We start from the raw sequence: 26,807 nt of genomic DNA, 5'->3' as shown, positions 1-26,807 counted from the left end.
GAGACTCAATCTTTGCCCAGTTCTTCTCTTTCAAAATTCCTTATTTTTTCATAGCTTGAACCTGGTAACATAATTCAATTAACTTCACATCTTCAACAGGATTTCACAGCAATCTATGAAATTAATTTTTCAGTGTCATGAGCCCATCCATTCCTTATTTTCATACACAGTAATTAACATAGCTTTCTGAGGAAGGAGATGAATAAGAAAAGACCTATGAAGCCAGTAGAAATTAATTTCCCATATCTATTGCTTCCAGATTAAAAAAGCAGATTCCTTCAGAGTGATCACAGTTTCTCAGCATAAAGCAACCATCACATAACACTGTTTTTTATATCAGTGTTGAAGCCATACCATTCATAGAGATAGTTTCTAGGACTATTCTCAGCCTCTCAGCCTGCAGTGTTGGTGTATCACCAGGCTGTCCTCCCCATCCTGCAAAATTCACAGACCTTTTCTGTAACACCAGACCCACATCCAAGCAAAGACAAGACAGAGCAGACCAGTCTCACTCAGTTACAGACAAAAGGAAGTAAATCAGGTTAACAAGTGGAAGACTCACAACTGTCTAGCACAGGAAAACCTCAATAACAAAATGGGAGGAGCTGTTGCATACTGAGGCCTTTGTCAGGGTGTCTCTGGGGTCCACCTGTCCCTTATTTGCACATCTCTCTGTCACAGACCCCTTTCCTCCTCCCAGGCTGCCAGCCCTGCCAGCCCCAGGCACACAAAGGGCTGTGTTTTGCCAGGCAGTGGCAGGCAGGTGGTGTCACCCCCTCCCCAGCAGAGCCACTCCCAGAGCACCAGTCACTAGGCTCGGTGCAGGGGCTGAACCAGCAGCACACAGACAGAGCCTCCCCCTACTAAGGGCAGATATATTTACAGGGCCAAGGTTTCCACCTGCTGTCCTGCCTGTAAGTTCTCATTGCAAGTAAAGAGACAGGTTTCTTCTGCCTTTGAAATGTCCCACATTTCACAGTGAGACAGCAGCTCAGGGGTGAAAGTCTGACCACAGAATGAGGGGAATGAATATTAGTTACTTCAGCATTCACCTTTCATCAGCCTCCACTCTTCCCTTCACCTTGCTGTACTCTTTAAGGAGGCACTTTATAAGAAGCCAGAAAGAAAGCATTAAGAAGGTTTTACCATGTCTCCACTGAATAAACTTTGAAGAAGGTGCCTTTAGCAGTCAGCTAGAAAGGAGTTTGTGAAAAAAAGAATTCTAAACTGTATTTCTCCCACTCAGACAATGATCCTTGGTGGTCAAGCTTACCTGCATTTAAATCCACAAGGTTTTTTGTTCATCAGCAACAAGTCTTCTGTTTTGCTCCACACATTTACCTCCACAGAATAGGCTATAAAATATTACCTTTATTAATTCATAGTGCTTTACCCTCCTTGGAAGGATATAAGCGACAACTCAAAATGCAAGGTCACTGAGAAAGCACAACAGGTAGTCCACTGAGTAACATCAAGACTGCTCTGTGCCTTCTCTATAGCACGCACTTCACAGTGCACTGGTAGGTATATCAATATAAACAATAAAACTTTATGCAGGACATAAAAAGGCAGAAGATACCTTATACAAGGTGCATTAGAATAAGGAATGAGGGGAGCAATTAGAGAGGATGGTAAAATAAAAGAGGAGTTAAATTAATTTTTTGCATCTGTCTTGACTATCAAGGACTATAGGGAGATTACTCTTCCCAGGGCACTTTTCATTAGAGATTATACTATGGCTTTAACAAAATTATAGCCTTCATGGAGGAAGTTATAGAGCAACTTTAAAAACTTATGTGTAGTATATCACTGAAACTGGGTATTATTCATCTGAGGGTTGTGAAGGAAATTAAGTGTGAAATAGAGAAGTTACTGGAAAAGATATGTAGCATATCATTATAAAATGAACTAATACACAGGCTAAAAGTCACTGTGATGGTTCTTGGCTTTGGAAGAATCCTACACTTTCTACACTTTTTACATCACAATGCCTACAGGAACCCCAGAGTAGCATAAATACTCACGACTGAGAGTACTCTTCTAGAAAAGCAGTTCTTTGTATGCCACTTATAGTATGCCACATACAGCTTAAGTTCATCATACCATAAAGATACTGAAAATAAAACCCTAAAATCAGAAAATCATCCATTAAAAAGTAAGTACTTTGAAGACTTCTGACTATTTAACACTTAGTATTGGAACACACCAAATTTTGCAAAATCAGTGTCACCTTCTATATCGTATGCAAAAGCCTAATAGACAAATAATAAAACAAAAAGTTAGTTTAAAATAAGTCATTAAGAAAACCAATACTACTGAACAACAGTTGAAGACAGATAGGGGTGAGGCATCTGGAAAAACAGGTAATTTGCTGAAAAATTAATTTCCATAGTCTGAAATATTTTAAAGTTCAGGCTGTACCTCCTGTACAGTTTTAGCACAAACGCGTTTGGGTTTTTTTTCTTAGTCTCCATATGCAGCAGAATTAGCGCTTTAACTCAATAGTTTAATGAAACTGGATAACCTTCCAGGGCTTGGACAAAGATTTAAGTTTCTTCTTCTGCCACCCTTGAGCACTGCTCCCATGTCCACCCAGCACCCCTGCCTAGATCCCAGCCACTCTCACCTAGCCTGCACTTCCCCAAACTACTAGCCAGTCCATCTCTGTACTGCCTAGCAAAAACAGCACTAAAATTCTCCCCAAGCATACTGGTGTGGACACTTGCCTGTTACCCCAGCCCAACCAGTGTCAAAGTTGGTCTTCCTGGAAGTGGCACCTTTAGTTTCTTTCTAGCCCATTAATTAGGGTAACTGCAGGGGTTTCTTTCCTGTCTTTACCTCCATGCTTATTTTGTCATGTCTGTTTCCATTTTCACCTTTTTCTCCTTAGCTCCTTAACTGAAAAGACCCCCAGTCAGATAAATTAGCTAGAATAAACATTGTCACTCTCACACACCTACAACAATCTGTGTGGTTCTCACCACCTCCCTTTCTGGTTGTTGGTCAGGTTTATGGTGGGCTGATGCCAACCTCATGAAGTTTAACCATGCGAAGTGCAAGGTCCTACACCTGGGTCAGAGCAATCCTAGGCACAGCTACAGGTTGGACAAAAAGGAAATTCATGGTAGTCCTGAGGAGAAGGACTTGGGGTGTTAGTCAATGAGAAAATGAACATGAGCCAGCAGTGTGCACTCACAGCCCAGAAAGCCAACCGTATCCTGGGCTGCATCAAGAGGACTGTGACCAGCAGGTCGAAGGAGGTGATCCTGCCCTTCTACTCTGCTCTTGTGAGACCTCACTTGGAGTATTGTGTGCAGTTCTGGTGTCCTCATCATAGAAAGGACATGATACTGTTAGAACAAGTCCAGAGGAGGGCCACAAGGATGATCAGGGGACTGGAGTACTTCCCATATGAAGACAGGCTGAGAAAGTTGGGGCTGTTCAGCCTGGAGAAGAGAAGGCTGCATGGAGACCTCATAGCAGTCTTCCAGTATCTGAAGGGGGCCTACAGGGATGCTGGGGCGGGACTCTTCATTAGGGACTGTAGTGACAGGACAAGGGGTAATGGGTTGAAACTTAAACAGCAGGGGTTTAGACTGGATATAAGGAAGAAATTCTTTACTGTTAAGGTGGTGAGGTACTGGAATGGGTTGCTCAGGGAGGTAGTGAATGCTCCATCCCTGGGAGTGTTCAAGACCAGGTTGGATGAAGCCTTGGGTGATATGGTTTAGTGTGAGGTGTCCCTGCCCATGGCAGGGGGGTTGGAACTAGATGATCTTGAGGTGCTTTCCAATCCTAACTATTCTATGATTCTATGTCCTTCTCTATGGTTTCCTCCCTTTCACATTTTCCCTTCCTTTCCCTACATGGAAAAAGGTCCTTGATCGGACAGCCTTAAAGGAACAAACACTTATCATTCCACATACCATTAGAAACAGTAACAAATAATAAACTCCAGAATGCTACGCATGTCATTAGATAGGCCAACCCAAGCAAACATTTCAAAGCAGGGACCATGTAGTTTTGTTAGGAGGCCTGATAAATATTCAAAGATTATTTAAAACAGCGGTTTTAGATGGGAGAGTCACTGTTTTCTTTATGGTAGTTTGTGTCATGCTGTGTTTTGTATTTGTGATAACACTGCTGATAACACAGGGGTGTTACTGAGCTGTCCTTACACAGCATCAGGGCCTTTTCTGTTTCTCACACTGTCCCATCAGCAAGTAGTCTAGGGGTGGGAAAAAGGCTGGGAGGGGACACAGCAGGGACAGCTGACCCAAACTGACCAAGGGAGTATTCCATGCCATATGACATGCTCAGCAATAAAGGCTCAGAGAAAGAAGGGTGATGAGGGTGAAACATTTGGAGTTACGGTATTTGTCTTCTCAAGACACTGGTACACATGATAAAGCTTTCCTGGAAATGGCTACGTGTCTGCCTGCTGATTGGAAGTTGTGAATGAATTATTTATTTTACTGCTTGCATTGTGACACTTTTGCTTTCCCTGTTCAATTGGCTTGATCTCAAACCGTGGGTTTACTTCTTTTACCTTTCTGACTCTCTCCCCTATCCTTCTAGGGAAAAGAGAGTAAACACCTCTGAGGGGTTTACCTGCAAGATAGGGTCATACCTTGGAAAGCACCTAACAGGAATATGTTGAGAATGTAAGGCTATTTCATAGAATCATAGAATAGTTAGGGTTGGAAAGGATCTTAAGATCATCTAGTTCCAACCACCCCCCCCATGGGCAGGGACACCTCACACTAAACCATGTCACCCAAGGTTTCATCCAACCTGGTCTTGAACACTCCCAGGGATGGAGCATTCACTACCTCCCTGGGCAACCCATTCCAGTACCTCACCACCCTAACAGTAAAGAATTTCTTCCTTATATCCAGTCTAAACCTCTGCTGTTTAAGTTTCAACCCATTACCCCTTGTCCTATCACTAGTCCCTAATGAATAGTCCCTCACCAGCATCGTTATAGGCCCCCTTCAGATGCTGGAAGGCTGCTATGAAGTCTCCACACAGCCTTCTCTTCACCAGGCTGAACAGCCCCAACTTTCTCAGCCTGTCTTCATGCTCCAGTCCCCTGATCATCCTTGTGGCCCTCCTCTGGACTTGTTCCAACAGTTCCATGTCCTTTTAATGTTGAGGACACCAGAATTGCACACAATTTCAGAATAAAGTCATTTAACTTTTGACAGTAACACTCATCTTAGCCATGGAAAAATCCAGACCAAGAATTTTTTTTGTAGATAAATTGTGCAATAGTCACAAGTTGAACTTGAGGCCTCTAGCAATGATTCTAGGAAGTGCATATGAATACATGTAACTCTACTTCAAGGCAACATAATAGATGCTATAATAATAATATCGGTAAATGCATAAATAAACATAATGCAAAGATCAATACACCTTTGGCGAAGGAAAGTCATGCTTTATAAATCTATTAATGTTCTTGAAGTAAATTTTAATATTGATCAATCAATATTCAATAAATAGATTAAAAAAGAAAAATTGTGTCATTAAAGGGAATTAACAGGAAGGAATGATTATTGAATGGAAGATTCATAGTTGGTTAAGAGAAATATAAAGGGCTGAAGAGAAGTTGTACAATGGTGAGAAGTTACCATTCACTCAAGAATAATTTGAGAATTACATAAAGGATGTAAAGCTGGGTGAGGTTTAACAAAACCCTATGTGTGGAAATCATTTTTTGTCTAACACAAAAGAGCATGTACTATCAGTCCTGTGATTCATGTATGTTTGGTTCCAGTAGGAAAAAAGGAAATACAAAATCACTTACAGGAATAGAAATCATGTCAGGTTTTTGTAGACTACATAATTATATTCAGGTATCTTGTTAACACTGGTTCAACATTAAGTAGTTAAATAATTCTGTTTCATGAGAAAATCAAACCATAAATGGCCGACTTTATTGTATGTCACACATTCCAGACCTTTATCCAATTCATGTTCAAAATTAACATAGAATGCTTACCTGCTTAGAGCTTATTTCCAAAAATAAGATTTGACATATACCATGTCATGGCCTCCTGTTCATACGCACAGATGAGATGTGTTACTAGCATTCTGCATAGGTTATATACTCCCCAGCTGGGGTTCATGCCTTGAAGGTACCTATTTCTTTATAAAGGTCAATAGAAATACTTGCTCTATGCAGATGTTTACACTGTAGACATAAAAGCTGTGATGCTATGAAAGACTCCCATCACATGTATACCAGAATTCCACCACAGGGCTGTGAAGCAGACTTACCATTGCTACAAAAAATGGACTCATTTTAAATGCTATTAGAAATGGTTTTTATGCCTCAGTGAACACTAAGTTTTCCCACACTTTTTAAGTAGTGTTTTTTTTCTTAGTCTCCAAATCCAGCAGAATTAGCCCTTTAACCCAATAGTTTAAGAGACTGGATAATCTTTCAAGGCTTGTTTCTTTTTTGGGGGGATGGAGGGGGTGTGTGTTTTGTTGTTTTTTTTTTTTGTTTTTTTTTTTTTTTTTTTACAGCAGTATACAAATACTGCAATACTTCTTCAATCCCAGAGGGGATTGAACCATATGATCTTTAAGGTCCTTTCCAACCCAAACCATTCTAGAACTTAACATGCAGAAGAGCCGGTTCTGACAATATCAGGGAGACAAAGCCAGGCTCTTCATGTGATACATGGCAGGAAGATAACAGACAATGGGCATAACCTGAAAAGAGAATTTCAGATTAGATCTAAAGAAAAGCATTTTCCCCATAAAGACAGTTTAGGAATGGAGCAGGTTGACTATAGATGCTATGCAGTCTCCATCCCTGGTTTTCAAGACTCGGTCTTGAGCAATCTGATCTGAAAAAACAGCTGACCCTGTTTTGAGCAGAAGGTTAAGAGTAGAGACCTTCTGAGGTCCCATTCAAACTGAATTATTCTTTGATCCAACCCTGTGATTTAAGTATAATTATTTTGTGCATTCATTTCTTTAGCTGTAGTTGAAATGGCTAGAGATTAACTGTTAATGCAAAAGGATCTAGACCAAATGCCTAATTTTGCTTATACAACTTTGTTCTTTTCACATGTATGATACACTCATATACACAGATAGGTGTTCACACTGTGAACCTCTTCTGATGACAAATTTTGCTAATAAAATGTGAAAAAATTGTCTGTACATCTGGAAATGACATTGGAACAAAAGCAGCAGGCCATTTTGGAAGGGAAGTGACATTAAAAGTAAATGGCATGGCTGCTTAGAACTCTTATACCACTTTCAAGCACACAATGTGTAGGTTAATAAAATTTTTTTTTGTGAGAAAATGTTTCTGATGTATCAAATCTAATTATAATTTTTTGCTCAGTTCAGTGTAATTATTAATTCTGAGCTATGATTTATCATTATTTTCTGTTAAATTCTTTTCCTTTATTTATTTAGAAAGGTAGTGATTCTATTTTGAATTACTTGTGAAAGCAGATAAAAACAATGCTACCTGATTATTTTTTTAGGTAAGTGCTCAGTTAGAATCTGCAACAATGAAAAATTTGAGTTTTCCAATTAACACATTTTTGCATTCATATGAATCCATTGATTCATTAGATATGTTAAAACTGCCAAAATAAAATCTGAAAAGCCACAGTTTACAATGGATAATTCCAGTCATGCCACTTGTTCTGATTTTGCAAAGTAACCCTCAAAAAATAAAAACCAAAACCAAACAATATTGCTGTACAAAGCTCTTGGTCTAATCAGAAGATACTAGAAAGGAGCCCAGATATTTAGAACCAAAATCTGTATTTCATAATGCTTTGAAAATTTTGTACACTTTGTAATTCTCTAACAGCTCCATTGTGTACATTCATCTCAACAGCTCTCTAAATATGCTTTCCCAAATACTTATTTTATACACACACAAATATATTGTGTTCTACTAATTTATCTCCTATATCTTTTTCATTTAATAGACAGAAACCAGTGCTTACCATTTTCCTTAAATTTTCCTAAATTACATATTTTATCTCTTCCATTAAATGCACTACATTTTTCAAAAGCTCCAAACACAGTGTCTGAGATAATGAGAACTGAAAGTGATAACTCTGTAGTAAGGAGCTGTATTGTCTGCTTCTTCATAATGCATTCATAAAAGCACAAAAAGTTCTAGGCCAATGCCCTCCAAAGAAGAAATATTTTAGGAATTGTGCAGAACACAGGAAACTGAGGGCTTGATTCCCTATTTGCTCCATTTTATAAAGGCATTCCATAGGCTCTAAATAAATATAAAAGACTACCAGAATCAATACAGTAGTATTTTCTGTTGATTTTTCCCTTCTTTGAGATGTTTGGATGTGTAATAGACTACAGAATCAGGCCAAAAGTTCCTAACCTGCAAATGTTAGGGTATGCCAACATGCATTTTTACACTACCGTGAATAATCAGCTTCTTTGAACAAGAAGTTGTGTAACATAGAAATAAACTGAACAGGTCAATAGAATTCTCTTACTACAGAAATGATCCTTACCTAGTGGTGATCTACACCTAAAGAGATCCATCCCATATTAGCTGTCAAGCTGAAAATCCCAGTTCAGAGATATTCAGGGACTATATGCTATGTCCCAAGCAAAAGCAACTGAAGATGTTTTTTCTGCTTCTTTAGTTTGTCGGCTAAGATAGCATTAATTACATTTACAACACTTCCTTTGCTGCTGGTTAAATAATTTGAAAGTGAAGAGATCACTGTTGAAAATACTATGAGCTTTTCGAAAGGGATTTTAAAAACAAGTAAACCTAAAAATATATAAATTAAAGTGTTATGTATATCCTTCTCTCATGCTATTCTTTCCTTTCCGGTCTGTCCTATAACTCAACAGATGTTTTGCATAATCATGCTGCAAAGAATAAATACATGAAAAAAGAAAACAACAAACCCCAGCTTTTCTACATTTTTCCCAGTAGACATTCTAATTGCTTTCATGAGGCAATAATTAAAAATGAGCCTCTTTTCAGCATTAGATACATGGGGTTTGTTGATATTCTTAGCACAGTAATGGATAGCTATGGTCTTCTAAACCCCCCTTCAGCTGACATTTAAAGTAGAGGCAATTCCTATTTATGTCAACTACCATTGCCAGCCCTGTGGGAATAAATGAGAGACACTTGTCATTAGCCAGGGTGAGTATGCTGCTGCTAATAATTGTAAGCTGCAGTGCAGAAGACTGAGCCTTTTGGTGAATGCAGAGAACAGTTTTGTATCAGCATTCAGTATAATGCTATAGGAAAGAAGGGATTCTGAAAATGTCACTGACTTTCAACTACTGAAGATAGCTGAGACTTTTCGGATACCAGTAGTCACTAAGATACTTATGATGTTTGAAAATAGATATTTTCAGGTATTTATATAAGAAATTATTGAGAATTTGTTTACTTTGTATGCCGTATATAGGAATGATACAGTAAAGCAATCTAAAATGCAGATGGTTTGGAACCCTGTAATACTGATGAAATAGAGAGTTTTCTCTAATTAGAAAATCAGAATGGAGTTACAATTATCTTTTTTCCTTTCTGTACATCAGGCATATAAAAATGGAACTGTGGGTTAAGAAAGGGCTGGTCTTTTCTGTACAAGGGAGTGAAAATTTTCTGTTTTTTCTTCCCCTCTGTATGTTGTATGTCTGTACACCAGATCTAATAGCAATGCAGAGGTAACTAGCACTCATTTCCACCACACTGATGTAAAACCTGTTTCATAAACCACAACTACCATTTACAGGCTGAATGCCAATGACTGGTGTTGACTGGGAATGATCCCACAAAGCTTACACAAGCTATTAGTGACATGATGTCATGGTTTGAGCATGTTTTGAGGGTGTTTTTGTTCAAGGTTTTTTTCCAGCCAGGTGGAGGAGGGGAGTCCGGAAGGAAGGAGAGACAGGGCACCTGACCTAGGCTAGTCAATGAGGTATTCCATACCATAGCACGTGATGCCCAGGAGGCATACTGGGAAAGAGAGGGCTGGAGAGGTGGAGCTCTAGAAGAAAATGGAGGAGGGAGCACGCGGTGGTTGGCCAGGCAGGGTGGAGTGAGTTATGGGTCGGTGGCTGGTGGGGTGTTGTATTCTTTTCGCTTGTTGTTTGCTGTATCATTATTATTTGTAGTAGTAAATGGCAGTAGGGGTTTTGTGTTATGCCTTAGCAATTAAACCGTTCTTATCTCAATCCGTGGGGGCTACATTCCTTGGATTCTCCTTTCTAACTCTCCGGGAGTTGGGGGACTTGGTTTAAACCACGACACATGAGGAGCATGAGAAAAAGCAGCATGTATCCTGTCCTAAATGTCAGAATTGGGCAAAGCTGACTGAGGTACATTTTGTACTAGCACTCTTTTGTGGGGTCTTTAACTAACAGGCCACACCTAAAAGATCTTATGGCTTCTCCACATCTGTGTGAGTCAGGTTCAATGCACAATTCTGAGTGGGTTCAGTCCCACAAGGAAATGAAACCTGGAGAGAAATTTATATGAAAAGTTACCATAGCAATATTATTGACACATGGCAGGCATTTTTTAAACAAACTTACATTTTTGCCTTTCACTAGAGAAATTGATGAACAACAGGACACAAATTATCACTGGATAATTTTCAGATTAATTCAACTAGTAAAAGTTATAGTTTATCATGTTTCTTTTATGCCTGACTGATAGGTAGATTCATTGATCAATGTGTCAACAGGCAGTTTATTACTAAATGATGGGAAGTCTGGCAGGAAGCAAGGCTAGGAGAAAATGAAATTGCAATTCATAAGTATTAGAGGTACTGGTTTTATTTTGTAGAAGGCAAGCAGAAGCAAGCAGTTTATCTTTTATTTCACAGGGAGCCAATACAGTAAATATGATTTTGCTCTTATGATACCCCCAGCTGCATAGCGACACAGCAGTGCAGGAGCTGTCCCACCAGGTCTGAGCTGCATGCTATTCACATAAAACATGCACCACGTCCTGTGACTGTTGCCTCCCCTGCTCCAGCTTCAGTTCTGGGGGTAACAAAGGGGTGACAACTTTCCCTCCCCACTGCAGTCACTGTCTCAGAAATTATAGCCTTGGGTGTGCCTGGGCTTAAAGAGTTCGTCCTATCCCGCTAGGTGGGTCAGAGACCCGATTACTTACAACAAACTCTGTGCAATTCACAAATGAAACCCTCCAGAGACCGAAGGGGAGAGAGGGAAGAACCCACAATGAATTTTATCAGTAACTCCCCTAAAACTATGTCAAGAGAAACAAAAGTATTCGCGCATTTTTGTTCCTATAACAGACACACACACACACACAAGATGAAGGAAGGAAAAGCAGAAATAGGATTACCACCCTGTAAAAGCATTTTCTCACTCAGCAACTGGAAATTCTTTCTGTTCCAGTTCTTACAACCCAAGATGGAAACATACACACCACGCACTTGTGGAGCCGTTTTACCTCCTGAAACCCTCCCCACAGTCAGACTCGTTTCCATGCCTGCACATACACCATGAGCTGTTCTGGAACTTTCCTGCTGGGGGCCGGGAGATCTGGTGAGCCCTTGAATCAGTTAACTCAGTGCCTGGTGGGCGCTGCAGTGTCTGTGACGCTGTCTCCAGGCACCCTATTGCCGCGGCAGTTGATCTTGGCGGCCTCAGGGCAGACAACACAGGAAACCATTGCCCCCCCGTGGTGAGCAGGATCCTGCTCTGTCCCCAGCCGTCCGCCCAAGCGGGAGCACGCGGTGAGTTCCTCCTACTGTTTGAGTTGTTTTGAGGTGCACACAAAAAGGGGCTCTTGACTGTCACAGGGTGTCATGTCTGGGAAAATAAGTAAACGCAAGGAAGTGAAGTTTGATTTGGTTTTGGTGCAACAGTTTTAACCCTTGTATTCTTGAGACTTGTGTGCACTAATTTGCACCATGTGTGTTAGTGTTACTAACAGAGCCAGCAATACTTGTTTACTGTATTTTGGACTAATAAAAAATTCTCAGCTTCATATACATGTTTGGTTCCGTTTTGTCCATAGTAAATTTCTGAGTGTGATGCATCCAGTAAGACTAAAAGCTATAAAGGAAGAAAAAAATATTTTGGCCATTATTATGTTGTTTATTTCATTCTAGCTATTGTCAGTATATGTTTAGAGGAAACAAGAAACTTAAGGGTTGAAACTGTTGAAATTTGTCATCATAGCAATGTTCCCCAGATGTAGTGTGTTAGCATGAGATTGGAGTGCAAATTATCTTTCATCTATCTAGTATAACATTTATTTCTGGTCAGATTAAATGTGGGCTTCATATTTATATTTTGTATATAGAACAATTTATATTTTGTATATAGATCAATTCTTTCAGAGGATATTGTAATTTTTTTCACTTTAAGCATTTAAGGAAACAAAAAGCAATTGCAAGCAGCAAGCTGCAGGTCTATAATGATACTGTCTACCATAGGCAGGAAGCCTTAGGCACTGGGATATTACGTGTAAGTTGGCGCAAACTACTGATTCTCACCCATTTTCTACTCTCCTGAAAAGCCACTATGTAACTTCCTACATCAGCAGTTCTCAATGAATCATAAAAAATACATTTATCTTCATATGATAACAGTAACTACAAGGATCATGGAGACTTTGCTACTTTATCAGTAGGAAAGCAGAGAGTTAGTGAGAGGAAGTCCTTGCATATTTTATGACTTACTAGGCAGTAAAATAACTTAATGAAGACAAAGAGATCAGGAAAGTAAACTGAAGATACAGGGCCCATTCAAATTCTAATTATGTTTTACTGAATTATTTTTAATTATGTTTTTTCACATTCTTTTGTGTGTCAGACAAATATATAAAACATACATTTATGAAATAGTATTATTTTTAAAAATATACTGCTTACCTCCAAGTTGTATGAATTTTTACTGAGAAAACTGTGTGATGATAGTGTAGTCTTATTTGTAACCTCAAAAACTGAGCTTTCTTAATTTTCCTGAATGAATTCCTTCCAACATAACAAATTCCTTTGGTTCAAACCTTAAAATGTGAGTAAAGTGGTAGAGTGGTAGTTGCTTGCATCTACAGGCCAGTCTAAATATAATTTCAAATTCTTATAAGTCATTTACTGAGCTAAGGAATAGGAAGCTTTTTCCTTTTTTTTTTTTTCTCTTTAGAAATAGTCTTTATTAGGTTTGTTCCCAGATCTTTTGAGTAGTTACATAAAATGATCTTCTAGTGAAAATTCTATTAGATGGTAGAAATTAGATGATTGTTGAGGTGGTTTTGCCACTAGAGGCACTGTTACAATAAAATGTTTTAAGCAGAAGTGAAGAGCCACATATTTGAGAAATAATGGAGGCCTGCCTCAAACTAAATGTAGACTGTCTTTCATTAACATACTATAGACTGGATTTCTGGAACATCTCTTTTGCATTCTGTAGCATATATTACAGAAGATGAAAAAATATAATCAACAGAAGCAACAGAAAAAAATATGAAAATATGCCTTATTTCTGACTTTCAAAAAAATAGATTAAGCAACTACACTTATATTACGGGATACCACTTGGAAATTGTAACCAACACACTGTGCAAACACATTAGAATCTGACCAGACTCTTAGTTCTCATGTTCACATTGCAGTTCAGATTGAAGTTTTTGAAAGGAGATGGCCGCTTATACACTAAATTATAATAAATTGTGTAACAGTGACATACTCGATTCTGAGATGAAGGAGTGTGGTTTATACTGCTACTGGAAATGAAACAAACAGCTGTTTAATGGGGGTTTGTTTCGCAACACCTGTTTCTGAATCCTCAAAGTAAATGGGAAAATTGGGCTAATGATTTTGTTTATCACTCACTTTCCAGTTGTTTGTGTCTGAAGATAATGAACTTCTGAGGGACTGATGGGACTCTAAGGCATGGTAGCATAGCTACAAAGCATATGTTTAACAAATACGTGAAAAAATGTCCTATTTGTTTTGAGATTTCTTTTTTTCTAGATCACCTCCCACATTCAGCATTGTACTTGAAAATTATTCACCTTTTCAGTATCAATATACTTCAATAGAAGGTAATAGTTGTTTGCAAATAACCATCAACTACACTACCATAAACTAGATCCAGTAAATACATCAACAAAAAAGTAATTACAGGTTTTGTTTTAAAGCATCAAAAGCAGTTGGAAACTACTTGCTCCCTGGGTGTTTTGTTTTAACCCCAGCTGACAACTAAGAACCACACAGCCACTCTCTCAATCACCCCAATAGAATGGGGGAGAAGATTGGAAGAGTAAAAGTGCATTGAATTAAAGACAGTTTAATAGTTCAAGCAAAAGCCATGCATGCAAGCAAAGCAAAATAAGGAATTTGCTGCTCCTGTCATCTAGCTCCAGGAAAGCTGGGCTTCAGCGCTCACAATCTTTACTTAGGAAGAAAAAATGCCTTTACTCCGAACTTCTTCCCCTTGCTTCCTTTTCCCCCATGGTGAGCATGACGTCAAATGGTATGGGATATTCCTTTCATCAGCTGGAATCAGCTGTCCAGGCTGTGTCTCTCCCAAACTTTTGTGCATCCCTCAGGCTACTGCCTGGTGGGGTGGGGTGAGGAGCAGAAAATGCCCTGATTCTGCACAAGCACTGCTTAGCAATAAATAAAACATTTCTGTTATATCAACACTGTTCCCAGCACAAATCCAAAACATAGCCTCATACTAGCTGTTTTGAAGAAAATTACCTCTACCCCATCCAAAACCAGCACAATGAGTTACATAATTTTACTTTGTTACTGAACACCTGATGTTCCTCAGCTACCCCATTTCACACTGTAAAGCCAGAATAAAGTGGACTAATATTCTTGCATCAGATATGCCTAATTCCTTTTATGGCTTCAAGGAATATAGTGGAAGAATTATTTTCTGCACAAAAATATCTGACTTAATGATGGGTGGCTCATATCCATTCCAAAATAATAAATGTTAATGTTACTTTGAGCTGCTGCATGTAGTTGTACACCATCCACTGATTAAATTTATAAATAAAACAAAAATCCTAGTTGTTACAATTTGTTACCATACCTTTGTACTGGAATTCATGTAATAATTCGAGATTCAAGAATATGCATATATGCTGATTTTCAGTACCATTAGGAGTATTATGTTCAGTGTACATATGGAAACAGTCTTACTATAATTAAATTATTGAGCTTTTGTCTTTTAATGGCATGGTCACATTGAGTGCAGGGCTGTTAGGGGAGAAAAATAAAGAAGAAACAGAATAACCATTAAAAAAAAATCCAAACAAAAAATAGCAAGAAAAATATTTTTCCTAGCTTGTCCTCTTTTTTGATCCTGTATTCCTATTCTCCCTCCCTTTAATTTAATGCTTTAATCATAGAAGATCATGAGAACATTTTATAAAAAGCTACAGAAATCTAAAAATAATTGTTAGTTTTCTTTAAATTTTCATTTAGTAACTTCCTATTAATTTTTTTCCCTCTTTTTATCTCTGAAAAACATTCAAATTGTCTTCTGGAAAAACAGAATGGATCATCCAGTTTTATTAAGAATAATATAATATAATATGATATAATGTTTATAGTCTTAAGAAAAAATAGCACAATTGACAGAAATATTTTCCTTGAAAAATTATGATTAAATAATATATAAATTCATAAAGGTCTGTGCATTAGTTACTATCTGGGTGATGAACTAAGGAAGTATAGTGCCCAGAATATGAAACTTTATACACAAAATCTGGTGAGGTATTTTTTCAAAGATAATAAATAAACCCAACTAACAAAAGTGCATTTACTGTTTCACTGGGTTTTGTTTTCTTCTCTTGCTATTTACATGTATTTTTTTTGTGTGTAACACAATATTATAATAAAGCGAACACAACCCAGCTATAAAAATGCAGATGAACATATGTGTAGACCAACTGTCTTTTTAATCACTTGAATGACAGTAGTATTGCTGATACAGTGAAAAAATGATAATTATTCCAGTGTAAAACTTTTAGCTGTACATTTAAAACATTGTATGGGGGAGAAACAGGGGAGCATTTCCAGTAGGGTCCTCTAACAATAATATGCTTTTCCAATAACAAGTAGCTGTAACCTGCTTCTAAGGAAAAAACAGGCTTCACAGTGTACTGGGAGTGTAATCCTGTGTCATTCTGATTGATTGACCTTTTTCCTTCTTGATGAGTTGAAAAGTTTTATAACATTAATTATTTAAAACTCTAAGGTCCTCAGTGAACTGTTACCATCCTTTGCTGTTTTATTAAATGTATAGAAAGAATGACAGTGGAAGTAATTGGAAATTTGGAGGCTCAGAAAGGTTAAGTGACTTTCCTGAGGTTACAGTGAGGATTTTTTTGACCTTTTGACTTGAAGAACCATATTTAGTTCCTTCTCCAGCTTAATCCTGTTAGTAGCTTGATCATCAGTTCAGCCCCAAGAACAATTTTCAGCCATCTGCTTTTATAATGTAGTAGCTGAGCCTGTCTTATATGCGCTCTGGGAGAAGGACATGTTGTTAGAGGCACATTTTCCTCTGCAGTGCCTAGAACTTAAGGGAATGGTACTGCTTCCCTGCAGAAGAATGAAGCAGGCTGGCACACTTACATTTTACTGTGCCTGTCCTAGACAAGTGCTTCAAGCCTTCTGAAAGCACTTGGATAATTTCTGAGTAACTTGATAATTTTTCTCTTCCACTTCAGCAGCTATAGCTATGGACATTAAAGTAAATTACATTGGTCCTAAAATAAATGTGCTGTAGCAGTTGACAGATCTTTGCTTGAATATGCCATCATGAAAGCTTGTCAAAATATGGTGGTTCAATCAATATACATTAAATCCAATAATAAAGTGTGTAGTTCCAGAAATACATTCACTCCACATGATTGGTCATATTGAAATGAGTTGTAGCAATTTGCATTTTCCAAACATTGTCAAGAGATACCAATCAGGTTGGTATGGGGAAACTTGCTGTCAGTAAGGACCATAGTACTGCTTTATTGTGCTACTGTTTTCAGCTATTTTCAAGTCATGCGTCTGTCTCCAGTACACAGTTTATTAAAGCACTTAAGCAGTAACACAGTTTTCTTTCTGACTGAGGATATACTGCAACATCAGAGTAGCATAAGGAGGAAGAAAAAGATTGCATAAAAAGTGTTAAACTCAGCTAACCGAGGAGAAAATGTGTGTGTTTGAAGATGAACCTAGCCATTTTAAGAAAGAGTTAAACATCTGTATGAAAATTCCTGGTAAAAGTATGCAGGTATTAGAAAGAGTCCTTAATATTCAAAGAACCTTAAAATCCTAGAATCATGGAATGGCTTGGGTTGGAAGGGTCATTTAAAGATCATCTAGTTCAGTCCCACTGCTGTGAGCAAGGACATTGTTCATTTTTATTAAATCACCTTTATCAAATACTGGTAATTCACGTGTTCACAATACAAATAAGTTTTCAAGTTTAAGAACAAAAGAAAACAGGATGTACTCAAAATACAGCATTTTTTGGCTAAGGATTCAGTTACCGCTGGAACCTGCCTAACCACTACCTGATGAAAGTATCTAAAAGTGGCTGTTGTGTGCAACTGCAGCCAGTTGCTAGATGGCTAACACAACTAGGCATAGGAGGGCTGCAGTCAGGATGTGGTTTTGTAAAGCAAAATTGCATTGTAAGCTTGATATTTTCTAATGTTTTTCAAAGGACAACTTAGCAGTTTTGCAGTTTTGTCTGTAGTCACTTGGAATTGCTGAAGTTAGTCTTAAGTAACAGATACACTACTGACCAATCATTAGCAAGATCTCTTAGGCTGTATAATCAGTGGTTTCATTTATTTTACCCTTTTCCTGGCAAAAGATGCTTTTAACAGCATAATGTAATGAATCACACACTTGAGTGATTTTATTTTCTTGTTCAATAACCATGGATTATCACATAGGGGAGAAGAAAGCATGATAAAATAATGTGACAAACAATGAACAATGAATGTAAGTGAAAATCGACATAGTTATGCCATTGTATAAAATGATCCAGATTTTCCTATTTTCTTTATGTCACATGGCACTCCAAATGATTTGCTACCATGCTAGTGTGACTTTAAGATGATTTCTGTATAGGGGAATGACTTCAAATACATACAGTGGCTGAAATGTCAGTTCCTCTGTAGTTAGATTTTTGTCATGACTTCAGGGCACAAAGCGATTGCTCCTGAAATTTGGAAATTACTGGCTGCTTGCTGGCTGCCAAGGGCATTGAAAACTAGCTTAGATAAAGCACATTAAGAGTGTTACGGTTTAGTCTGCAGCCAGGGCAACAAACAAGTCTGTGTAAAGAAACTTCCCACACTCATACCACAAATGTCCAGAAATTTTTACTGTATCAGAAAAACTTGTTCATCAAAAGCAGCATTGCTCTCAAAACATACTGAAGTATTACATACTCTGCTTCACTGAAGCAAGATCCATCAGTGCAGTAATTCCAACTAAAACTTTGATTCCTTCCATAAATAAATAATTAGAACTATCACTTTATGAGAAACAATATTTTGCACTATATGCTAGTTCCAAAGTCTGAAGGACGAAATCTTTTTGTGAAATCCTTTTCCACAGATGTTTCAAAATTAGATAGTATTTAAAAATTTACTACCCTAATTACCAAGAAAAAAATCAATAGTTTTATTTTAGACTTAGGCTGGCCACTTTTATCACATCATACTATTGGATGCTAAAAGACTAGTAACATTTGCAATTAGGGGAAAATTGAGAAATTGGAGCCAGCATATTTATTAGGCCTGAATATTAGGGAAATGACCTTGCTTATGTATTCTGAAATAGAGTATTTGTGAGACATAGTTTATGGTAATAGTGCATAATCAATGCTTGGAATCATACATATAAACAATAAGACCTGACCACATTAATAATCAAATACATTGGTTGAAATTTGCATTTTATCTTGCAGTGGTAAATGTTTTAGTATTTTACTTTTTAAAAGTCAAATATAGTTCAACATTTGCATCTTCTATTAGATAGATTCATAATGGATTTCAAATAATAATCATCAAAGACAGTTAATACGTTAATGAGATTTTCTGCCATTAAAATAAGTACTTTTTATCACTGCTACTGCACAGCAATTTATACAAAAGATTGGAAAGGTGACAGATTATTATACAAAGGACTGAAAAGGTGGATGTATGTAGCAGTATATAGGGGCTTTTTTTTTTTTGTTAAGTTTATATTGATGGATTCTACCTCTCTAGGAAAAGTCACCAACATTAAAGAATCATTGTTGTTACTTGTCTTGCAACAGCAGATTTACTGTGTAGTTCAAGCCTGGCATGAATGTCAGTGTTAGAAAATATATGTCCTAACAATAATGAGCTCTATTGCTGTCAAAGGCAGACACTCCAAATAAATTTAAACTTACAACTGTGTGTGTTTGTGTCTGCTTTCATTCATCTGGTGAACTGCATTTGGTATATTTGCTGTACAGAGACTTTTTACGTAGATGTTATTTGGCACTAAGAAATTAAATGCAAAGGTGAAGCAGTACTGTCATTGTGACCAGTGGAACCTAATAATCTTCATATTATATCATTTTAACATTAATACCTTCATGGACCTGTTGGTTCTATTGGATGCTATAAGAGTTATCTATCTGACCTGAAACTGAAAAAAACTGCATAGGTAAACTCACCTACGTTTCAAAGATTTATTTATCTGTATATAAGTGTTGTGGTAACCTAAGCCAGTAAATCAGAACCATGCAGCCTCTCTCTGACTCCCTCAACATCCGGAGGGGTGAGGAGAAGAATCGAAAAAATGTAACTCCCATAGGTTGAGATAAGAACAGCCCAGTAACTAAGGTATAACATAAACCACTGCTGCTACCACCAATAATAATAATGATAAGGGAAATAACAAGGGAAGAGGATGCAACCACTCACCACCTACCAATCGATACCTAGTCTGACCGAGCAGTGATCTAACCCTTCCTGGTAACTGGCACCAGTTTATATACTGGGCACGATGTGCTGTGGTATGGAATACTTCTTTGGTCAGTTTGGTCAGGTTCCCTGTCTATGCTTCCTCCCAGCTTCCCCTCTTCCCTGGCAGAGCATGAGACTCAGAAAGTCCTTGGTCAGAGTAAACATTATTGAGCACCAACTAAAAACATTGTTGTTATCAGCACTGTTCCCAGGCTGAAAGTCAAAGCCACAACACTGCACCAGTTAGTAAGGAGGAGAAAAATGACTGCTACTGCTGAACCCAGAACAATATAAAGCCTACAGCACCCAGGATTCCCGGGCAGTCTCCCAACCCAGTACTAACTGAGCCCGATGCTGCTTAGCTTCTGAGATCAGATGAGATTGGGTGTTTTCAGGGTGGTGTGGCTGTTCTGATTTACTGGCTGAGCTAAACCCCAACAGTGAATTATAGTTTAATGTGAATTTTCTAATTGTTACTCTTACCTAACCAATACATTTCTGTCTGTATAGCTTTCTATTTTGTATCTTTTCATACCCTTCAAATGATAACATATATATTACACAATCCATAAATAATCTTTACTTGAACAGATTAACAAAACAGTATACAAGAATTCTGTAATAAATACCAGATTGCTTATTATTACAGCCGTAGTGGTGGACTTTAAAAAGTGGCCCATACTGTTTATGTTCAAAATCTTACATATAGGCAAAGAGGAAGCACACCTTATGTATATAGAAAGTGAAGGACTTACTCTTCATATAACTGAAATACTAGCATTAATCTAATAATTATTAGTCTAGATCTAACTATTACAGAAAAAGAAAGGTTAATAATATAGTTTAAACTGTTACACAGATACTTCTTATTTTCTGCCCCTTTTCCTGGCTTGATGCTGACCCTTCCTTTTCTCTTCTTGACCCTAAAGTTGGTGCTTTCATCCTTATGTTCTCAGGAGACATATTACAGTGAGCATTGGCAGTCCTTCACTGGGGGGATATGACATTGATGCTGATGGTGCTCTCTTCCTTACTCTAGCACCTACTTGTGTATCATTTTTATATGTTTACTGTCATCACCCATGGTTGTATCATACAAAGAATTAAAATAAATTAGCTGAAGCTAACTGGTCATTTAGATAAATTGCAATCAGAGCTAAACCAAGTAAAAAATAACTGCAGGCAGATAAAGAAAATTTGTGAGAATTTGCTTTCATCTAAAGTTATTTGCACCTAGAAAGTTTAGATTCGTCTAATCAGATAATGGCATGTGGATTAATGGGAACTATTTATAAAGTCTGTACTTATTTTCAAGAGAAATGTGCAGTATTAGATTATGTTAGTGAGCATATTAGTGTATATCATTATCAAGATCCAAGATTTTTGATAGATTTCTTTTTCATGGATGTGGGTTTTTTGTTTGTGTGATTGTTTTGTTTTGTTTTCCATTGATAAATCTGGAAAAATCAGATCAATTAGGTTTGTTTCCCTGCATCTGATATACCTGGATTATTATAACCACATTCCACACTGTCTTTGTTACAGTCACTGATAAACTAAATTTGAGTTAATAATTTAAAAAAATCAAAAAAACAACCCAAACTCACAACATAAACGAGAAAATGTAATACAACCTTAAAATATTACCAGAACATGTAGAAATATTTGGGTAATGCCATAGAGTTTTACAGAAGTTTAACATTTTTTTTAATATATATATGCATATTACATTTCTTAAATTGATCTTATTTTTTTGTAAGTAATCTGACCAATTAAGTATTGTCACGGATGAGTGACTTTCAACAGGTGATCTTTAAAAGTGCATTTCTGTTGCTTGTAAGCCCTATTAGAAGACTGGTTTTACTCTCTATATAGCTTCTATGCATTTCAAATTATTGCAGAGGTGACTGTGTAAAATGAAATTAATTATATAATACATTTCATGCTTGCTCTAGGAGTGGTACATGTCTTGCTTGTCTTGAATTCCTTTAAGAAGTAAATTGCTAGGTGGTGAGTCTTTTTAACATGGGAAGTTTAATAAAGCTAGATAAGACCATATGTGGTTTGACTGCATTCATTGGAGGAAGAAACATGTACGTAGCAGATGCCCTCAGGTAGAAATGTTTTTCTGAAACCTGTCAGGTTTTAAGCTTTGAAGTATAGGAGTATTTATCATTACATAAATTAAAATGTATTTGTTTTCATAGCTTTCGTGTCTGTTATAGTCCAAGATGAAAGCATGATTCTGATGTAGATGCCATAGTGTCCACCCTATTAATCCCCCCAAATATAGAATCATAGAATCATAGAACGGTTAGGGCTGCGAAGGACCTTAAGATCATCTAGTTCCAACCCCCCTGCCATGGGCAGGACATCTCACATTAAACCATGGCATGGGCAGGACATCTCACATTAAACCATGTCACCCAAGGCTTCATCCAACCTGGCCTTGAACACCGCCAGGGATGGAGCATTCACAACTTCCCTGGGCAACCCATTCCAGTACCTCACCACCCTTAAAGAACTTCCTCCTTATATCCGATCTAAACTTCCCCTGTCTGAGTTTTAACCTGTTTCTCCTTGTCCTATCATTACAGTCCTTAATGAATAGTCCCTCCCCAGCATCTTTATAGGCCCCCTTCAGATACTGGAAGGCTGCTATGAGGTCTCCACACAGCCTTCTCCAGGCTGAACAGCACCAACTTTCTAAGCCTGTCTTCATACAGGAGGTGCTCCAGCTCCCTGATCATCCTTGTTGCCCTCCTCTGGACTTGTTCCAACAGTTCCATGTCCTTTTCATGTTGAGGACACCAGAACATTTTTATTGTAAGCAATATTTTTCTTACAGTTCTTGTTCATGGTGGACTCCAACTTCTATGAGATAATTTTACATGTTGCTTATCTTTTCCTCGTTTTGAAAAAAAAATTAGTGCTACTATGTGCAGAACTTCTAAATCTAGGGTATTGTTCTTTTGTATTTTTCTCTCCCTGTCTGCATGAAAATAAGGAATTTGCAAAAAATAAATCATCAAACCCATTAAATGCACCCTTATGGATAGATGATGTCATTTCCTCAGCCAAAAGTCACTAATTTAAGTGCATCTTTGTAATATACTAATATCACTGCATATTAATGACCAATTTCTGACATCACATCCCTGGTCCTGCCTGTCCTGCCTTGCTTTTGCCTTGAGAAAAAGAGAATGAGGCTAAAAAGTCATGGTATACTGTTCCAACAAGCTCCATTCCTTCTTCATGTGGAGTACTAAGTGTGGAATCTCCACTCCTCTGAAACTGCTTCAGGAATAAATAAGAATATATTTTCCCATTATGCTTTTGAACAGAATTCTATCTAGCATCTAAATGAGGTGCTGTTTGCAGTTACTTTAAATGAGTAACTGAAGAGAAGAAAGGAGGTGAGAAGAAAGGAGGTGAGAAGAAGCCGTAAAATAAAAACAAAACACAAAACCAACAACCAAAAAGACACAAAACCAGCAAAACCAAAAGAACCAAACAGGAAGTCTGTCTGCAGGCTTCACCATAAACTATATATGCCTGATTCTCTTTCTTACCCATTCATCACAGTATGCTGCTATGAAGCACAGTTAAATGCTAACTTTCAAAAACATCCCTTTTGCTTTCTATTTCTGTTTTTTTTTAATGGAGTATCTCTTCTGGAAACCTTTTCCTCTTAAGCCACTTGGCATCTCTTCTGATGAAGTAGGTACCTTCAAGTAAATACCATTCAAACTCTGACATGCAAATCACCCCCCACAGTCCCATGCTTTGACTTTGACACAAGCAGGCATGGTTTGTATGCAAGACCTCTGAGAGCTGTCTGCAGTCTTGAAAATAAAGCACAATTCCCTCATGCACACCTTTTTTCTTACCTTTCACCAGCACAAAATGTAGTCTTCTCCCTCTCATTATGTACTTGTCAGTAACTTAGCACAGAAAACCTAAGGCAACAATAATTGTTAGCAGGAGGGAATGTATGAGTAATAGGCAGAGAGTGAGCTGGGCTGATGGTGAGTGGTGGTGATTTGAAAGGGAGAGGATGGTAGAGAAAGATACAAGTGCTGAGATCATGTCTTCTGTTGCTTTTAGAAATCTTTTAGAAATTTCTCACTAGAAATGAAAAAGTGAGGTGGGATGATTTTGCACGGATTTTGTTTTGGTAATTTACATGCACATCACAGTGATTTTGTTGTTTTTTTTTTTTTTTTTAGCTTGCCAACTCTCTTACCACACTTAACCCTGCAAAAGTTAGTCTTTATGGTTGGTGTTATGTATGGTTTTACAAAATGCTTGGTATAATACATGCATTTCTGTTGCTGTTGAGTATTCTCCTGCTATGTTTTAATGTCCTACTGAAATTGCATCCCTTAGCTTTTAAACTGTACAAGCTTAATAGAAACATTAATTAAAAGACCAAAAGTGCTCCAGGGGGCCAAAGGTTTGTCTGAGCGTGAACCTAAATCGGTGTCTTCAATAAAACCTCATCTTCTTAGAGTCAGCAGATGTGTTACATAATCAAAACAATATCTTCAGTTTTTATCCTAAGTAATCTTTCCTCAGTGTTGATTGGTTATTAGATTTACGGGTTTAGTAATCATTCTGGACATGAGGTAAATAAGACAGATGATGCAATGAGCAAATATTTTAGTTTAATAAAATCACCAGCATTTGCAGATCCATTCCAGACTTCCTGTATTCATAGCTATCACAATAGTAAGGTATAGTTAAAAGTATATCTTTGAATAATTCAGGCGGCAACTTTCTAATGGTTGCTATTTTCCATTCTTTTTATTTTTTATCTGCATTTCATTACTATTTTCTCTCCTCATTATCTGTCTCTCTCTCCTATGATTACTCATAGGAATAATTCTCTCCCTAGACTGTGAAAAAAATGTGGGCATATTTTAATGTATTTTTATATTCAGTATGTTTTTACATACAAAAGAAAACATTTATCAGGCAAAAGAGATACAGACCTAACATATTTTTTGCAGTGTCAAAAGCTCATGCTGTGTGTTGTTAAGTCTTTGACAATCCTTTGCAAATTTTCTTTTCCTAGTTCTAAACTGAAGAATATTGAATTTATTTCTGTACTACTCCTCTTTAATCTATTATTTTTTTCTCACAGAGTCATGATGTTGGACATATACTTGAGATATTTCTGTGTTAAAAATAATAATAAACTCTACTTAACAAGCCTTAGGAATAATAATCCTGTAACATAGATGGTACATACCAATCAACAACAAGCAGCAGCAAGTTTAGCTGGACACAAACCAAGCAAAATTAAGTCCTTATATAGAAAAAAAAATCTAACTTAAACTGTTCTTCTTACGTATTGTTGAATCTCAGACATCTATAGCTGTCAGTTTATGTTTGATAAAAACTCTTGAAGCATCTGCATTTAAATATCTGCATCTGCCCTTACAGATGTTTACTGTTTCTCTAACTCTCATAGACCTTCATCAAAACTTTAGGTTTGAGAAGCTGAAATATCCGAACTAGAACTGATAGAATTGTATAAGAAAATATAGTAGCCTTCAAAATATATCAGCACAACCTTTACCATAGGATTCTTAATTTATTCCCTTCTGTAAATAAAACGAGCAAAGAGAGGAATGTTTCTCACCAAGGTCATCGCATTTCAGCTGTTAACACTGTAGGACTGAAATGCTATGAAAATGTCATCTTGTATGTTGTGATAGATGTTCTTTTTTATAGATGACAATTTGACAGAAAACAACAGTCTTCATTATACTTAGAATCCTAGCCTACACCAGAACTGTATGTGAGAAGGTGTACAGAAATGTTTAGCATTAGTGTAAAAATATTCTCTAAACAGCTAGTCTTTCAACTGAGTAAACACACAGCTTTGCTAAATTATTAAGTAATTGCATAAACAAATCAGGATGAGACTTGCATTGTTTATTTTCATCATTTGCAAGACTGAAATTGTTAACACAGAGACAAATTATCGTAGAAAGCTACAGTTCTTACACATTCCAGATACCTCTTCTGTGGGGTTCTCATACTTCATTGGTTTCCCTGTCTTTAATGATCATTGTTCATCTGTGCAATGGAGAAGTAGACGACTAACATGGATGCAGTCTGTACTTCTTTCAGGTACATTTAACAGCCTATAAATACTATATGTGAAAATCAGAGACCTTAATTCTCATATTGATGTAATTAATGAGGAGTATAAGTGTACTGCAGTCATGACTATGTTTCTGTGAAAATGCTTTGCTAGAAAGGTAAGTCAGACTCATGTAGCGACCATCCCTTAGCATTCTGAACCCATCTTACAGTGTAAAACAGTTGCCTGCCTGTCATTTTCCTTATCTGGTTTAGACTTGCTTTTTTAGTTTCTGCAGTGTTAGAGCTAACATATGCTATGCTTGTAACTGAGGAGCAAAATAGATAAGCCCAATTGTAACTGACCAAAGTTCAGCTAGTTCAGATAGATTTTTGAGATGTTTGACCTGCTGGTCTGTTTTACCTCACTTGACTAGTGAAGGTCTTCTTGCTCCTCTTCACTAGGAAAAGGCTTATTACCCTAGTATAGCCAAAGATTTTATTATACTAAGATGGTATTTTAGATTTCCAAGTTACTTTTTTTTTTTATCCAAAACAACATAAAGCACATAGATAACATTATTTCAAGAGAAAGAATATTCACTCTGTCTCAGTTCTAAGAACAGCTGGTATATTTAACCATTTCAGATCTATGCAGGGATTGAAGTTGGGTTCCAAAATGCAGTGTAACCATTAATATAATTTTTCACACTGACTGTAG

The 26,807-nt window shown here is 37.2% G+C and overlaps 1 pseudogene; it reads right to left on the bottom strand.

Moving 5' to 3' along the window:
- Positions 1–20,287: 20,287 nt before the first annotated feature.
- On the bottom strand, positions 20,288–20,406 carry LOC117435978 (uncharacterized; annotated as a pseudogene).
- Between the last annotated feature and the right edge of the window lie 6,401 nt (positions 20,407–26,807).

Source organism: Melopsittacus undulatus, chromosome 3, assembly GCF_012275295.1.
Source record: "Melopsittacus undulatus isolate bMelUnd1 chromosome 3, bMelUnd1.mat.Z, whole genome shotgun sequence".
NCBI lineage: Eukaryota > Metazoa > Chordata > Aves > Psittaciformes > Psittaculidae > Melopsittacus > Melopsittacus undulatus.
The sequence above is the reverse complement of the archived record's forward strand: the minus strand, read 5'-3'. Positions and strand labels throughout refer to the sequence as shown.